This window comes from Montipora foliosa, chromosome 8 (genome assembly GCF_036669935.1).
Source record: "Montipora foliosa isolate CH-2021 chromosome 8, ASM3666993v2, whole genome shotgun sequence".
NCBI lineage: Eukaryota > Metazoa > Cnidaria > Anthozoa > Scleractinia > Acroporidae > Montipora > Montipora foliosa.
Window position 1 is genome coordinate 3,021,993 of NC_090876.1, and position 4,859 is coordinate 3,026,851.

The following is a 4,859-nucleotide window of genomic DNA, read 5'->3' on the forward strand; positions in this document are numbered from 1 at the left end:
TTGCATTGTTCCTTCTCTCGTTTTTTTCCCTCCCCACTCATCATCAACGCTTACTTCTGCACAAGTCCAAAACATTGAAGAAGGTCTGGAGCTGTGAGTAGGAGTGGGATTTGTCTCATATGGTTTAGGGGCCGACATATCTCTCCCTCAATGCCGTACCGGGAGGCGAGGTCGGTAGCAGAAAGCAGCGAAGGGCCAACTGCGTCCAAAAGCGATCGCACGGGCCGAAATCCCGGGATGACTCGTTTGGTACGACGCTCCAGCGCCGGTGTCTGGAGGTACTGCGTTTTTCTCTCTTGTTCAAACATTCCGTCAGCGCATGCGTAAATGTTCTGGCTCTCCGATACCTAGCCTACCAAAAAAATTAACACGCTGTTTTTTTTTTTTTTTTTACCAGCAATTGACATTTCAGTTGATTTTATAGGCATAAACGTAACGTAAGAACCGTGCGTGTCTGGTCTTTTCGAGACATAAGTGCGAGATGGTTTCATACAGACTGGGACGCCTTAAATGCTCTGTTGTAAACATGGCGGTTCACGAGTGAAGTTGTTTCTCTGGCCTTTCTATGGACGAATTCCAGGATCTACCGATTTAATTTGTGCACGTTTTGAAAGCTAAAATCTTCAATCGATGCGGTATTTTGCCGGTAGGACTGGGTGACCCGAAAGAAATCTATGAAATGAGAATCGGGTATCTTCCCTGGTCATGGAATGGCAGAATTACCCAGAATTTTCTTTGCGCACGAAGGCGGCAACTTGAGAAGCACGAGACTGGCCCTCATCAAATGGCTGAAGCGCGGCCGGAAAAAAAAGTAGTGAGAAGACGATTTCTAGCCAGAGACTAAGGAGTAGCCCTGGTGTGTGCTGTTAACGTAAACTTTTGATTTCTGAAGAAGTTTTTATTCTAGAAAATTCGCGACAAAGTAGGGTGTTTTTTCGCTGTTATTTTCGTAGCAAAAGAACTGGCCTTTCGTAATTTCTTGTCAAAAAAACGGTATAACGTCAATAAGTGAATAAATGTGCTGAGAGTTATATTTGCAAATTACCTGTCCTCTTATACTACTTAAATGAAACTCTACATCTCTATGCAACAACGCATTTAAAATTTCCTCATATTACTTTATAGAAGTATGGTTTTTATAAAAAAAGGGTTTTCCTGCTTATATGAAAAATACGTTTTCTCGCTCTTCCTCTTCTTATCCTTGATCTTCTCGAAAATTACATTCGGTCCCTCAATAAACCTAGAGTAAGGAGGTTTGGTCTTAGTTCTTTTTCTTACGTATCAACTAAGTTGCGGAATGCGCTACCTGATTTTATCCGTACCACTGAGTTTACTGGTTTTAAAAGAGAACCGAGGGCCGTATTTTGTACAGCGGCTTTTCTTTTTAATTGATATATATTTAAATATTACATATTTAGTTATGTATCTGTATATGCTATGTATTTTAGTTGTAAATGTAATGTCTCGAGGATATTAGCTCTTGTACTTATTCTAAAACTCCAGATAAAATAAAGTTTATGCATGTATGTATTTTACCTTTAGCAGGGCGCGTGCGCACACGTTGTAATCTGCGACTCCAGTGCTTACTATATGACAGTAAAGTAAGTAAGTAAGTAAGTAAGTAAGTTTATTAACGTGACCAAACACTTAGCTAACCAGCTACTTTACAGGAATAGTCACAAAATAAAATAGTAATAATAATAATGAAAGGAAAAAGTAATGAAAATGATAAATAAAAATACTGAAAAAGATAAAAAGATACTATTTACAAGATACTATTACAAGATACTATTTACAATGTCTAGGATTATTAAATGTTATAGTGTAAAATTTATAAAATGAAATGTTTTAAAATATATCAGCATGTGATTACGACATGTAGCGGCCAGCCAAATCCGTATCTAATATCTGTTTCTTGAACAGTTTATAAGAGTCCGCTTTTCTGCATTCATTCGGTAATTTATTCCACAGGTTGGCTCCTTCGTATCTGAGTGATTTAAGTCCGTACTGAGTTTTCGCTTGAATATTTAAGCGATCGAATTCTTACGCTAAATTGACAAGGGCGGTCAGGGGCTGTGAGTAGGCGTGGTATTTGTCACATATGGTTTAGGGGCCGACATATCTCTCCCTCAATGCCGTACCGGGAGGCAAGGTCGGTAGCAGAAAGCAGCGAAGGGCCAACTGTGTCCAAAATAAGACTGAAACGAACAACAATACAATCTAAGCTATGAAAGCCTCTCTGAAAAAATGGGTCTTCAATGAAGACAGCCAGCCAAGTCTTGTTCTATCAGTGCTAGATGCACTGCTTTTGGGAATGACTGGAAAAACGTGTCGGGCGTGATATGTGTTTTCCATTTTAGCAAGCAAAGAGCTTTTTCTTTTGTCTTCATCTTCCACAAACAGACCCGGTAACTTCTGAAACCTCGCCATGATCTGCTGTGACTGTAGTTCGATAGGTCTCTGGAATTTTCCTCAAAACGAGGTATTTGATAATGAACACTGCATGATCCAATCATTAGTTCTGATAAAGATAGGTGAGAGTCTCGTTCCCAGGGTCTCTCTTCTCTGCCTCCTCGACGACAATGGAGGCAGAGAAAGGGAGACCCTGGGAAACAGGTTGTGGGTCGAGTTGGCCAAGGATGGATCTGAATTGAAAGCAGCCGAGAGCCGCAAGTACATTTCAAGATATTTCCGATTAATACCGGGGTCGATAATAGTTCGTCTGTGTTTTGAGACTATTGCTTAGAGCGAGTCTCCTTCATGGAGCGATGGATTCTGGTCGCTGCACATTGCATTCTGGCGGAAAGCGCGATACATTATGGTAAAAAGCCGGTACAGACAAAGTATCGGGGTTTTGCATATATTTATCTTAACTTCAGGTTATCATGAATAGACCGTATTCGAATTCCATCGCAAATTGCGACTTTTGGGTGCCTGACAAACCTGTGAATTCAATAATTTAGTTTTTGGGCAACAAACCTCGATCTGCCGGAGCAGTGTTGTGATAAAGGTGGCGTGTTCAGCATAAATTTCCATTTTACTTCCGAATCCTGATAGCCGTTGCTTTCTCGAAAATACTGCAATCTATATTTATTGGTGGGCTTCATTCAGGATGTTGGTGTCGGATGAAGGCAGTTTCGTTTATTTCATTTTCTACATAATTGCAAGCTTACTCATAAATAACAATTAACTGTAATTGACCGAAGCGGAGGTACACTCTAAAATCCATTTGAAAATAGCTACCCACTGAGGATCTCTTGAAAACTGTCACATAAAAATCAAACATAACGACTTTCTTAGAAAATTTAAAAGTAAAAGATCAGATGTGGATATGAAAAATAATTTGCTTCAATCGGCTTTAGCCACAAAGCTGAAAAACCTCATTTTATACTGGGAAGAAAGAATGAATCGTATCACTTCTAAAACTATGCAATTTACAAATACTAAATTCACTCATGGGCTCCTGCGGTTCCTCATTAAGCTATGTTTTTTCTGCCTCAAACTTAAAGCGAAAAAGTAAATTAAAAGGCAAGCAACATTGTCAGCAATGCTTTCGTCTCGCCAAAACAATTTGTTTCAGTAAGAGTAACAAAAATAAAATTTCGTCGCCAAGGCTAGTCACTTTTTTCGAAGTAGGTTTAGATTTAGATTAAATAAAAAACGAATTTTAATGAGAAGTATTTCCACTCCAAATTTAGCAAATATGTGAATTGAATTCTGAACAGACAGCAAAAATAATATACGTTTGTTACAAAAACGTGCATGTCTTGTAAAATATCAATTATGGGTTACCAAAACAAGAAACCCCGGTTTTACACGGTGAGAACAGTTGCCTTGCAATCAGAGGGTAAGCAAAGCTTTCGTCGTACATATGATATCACTGACTTTTAATGAAACCCGGTAAGAGAAATCAAAGATTACAAAAGAAGTAACAAGACAGAAAATCAACTGAACAACTACAGCCTAGTTTAAGATAACACGATCAGTCAGTTATAGAAGATGACGACAAAGAAACAATGATCTAGCTTGGTTCTGGGGAAAAAGGTGCTTTCGAAGTGTTTCGCAGGCTCCACAGGTTCCGTGGGTTTCAGAGGTTCAGCGGTCCGCGGTTCTACGCTTTAGTAACACCCATTGATTGTAATTGGAGTTTTGTTCGCCCTTCTGATATTTTTGTTGTGATCCTGCTTAACTCAATATGGAAAATGAATTCAAGAAAGGTATTTTTTCGATGATTTTAAGACTGCGACTATGATTCCGCCCGAAATGAGCGGTGTAAAAAAAGAACTCATATAATCTTGGGATTTCTTCTTATTTTTCCGGGGACTTCCTTCATCAATATTTCGAAAGTGAATGTGCTGGGAAATTATTGACAAAAATTCTGTGTTTTTAACCAACAAGCACCGTATTTTGGTCTGAATTGTTTGAACCCCGCTGGCTTGATTTGGCACGAGAAACTTAACCTGAAAGGAAACAGCTGGAAAACATGTCCACATAGAACATTTTGATAGCTTGGACTAATCAATTCTCTGAAACCGAAATTGTCTCAGTGATTGGTGCTTTCGCGAAAACAAGAAGAAGCCATCAACGAAAACCAAGCTCCCTCCTAAATTTACCATCAGCAGTAATTTGTTTTGGGGAAAACTGCAGGCAGAAAGTTGGCGAGAAAAGTCGCATTATATACGAATACCCAATAACAGCAGGGGTTAATAGGGCTTTCTATTTCAATTAAGGAAGTTTGCAAGTCAAAACATTTCTGGAAAATAGCTTCAGATCTTGATGAAGCTTTTGTTTTGCCATCTGTTGACTTCTACGGCGTCAAGGGAGGCGGTATTGTAATGAAATTAAAAAACTACTCCATA

At 39.0% G+C, this 4,859-nt stretch overlaps 1 pseudogene; it reads right to left on the minus strand.

The window, feature by feature from the left end:
* Nucleotides 1–41, minus strand: part of LOC137968196 (uncharacterized) — a 1,715-nt pseudogene extending 1,674 nt beyond the window's left edge.
* Nucleotides 42–4,859: the final 4,818 nt, after the last annotated feature.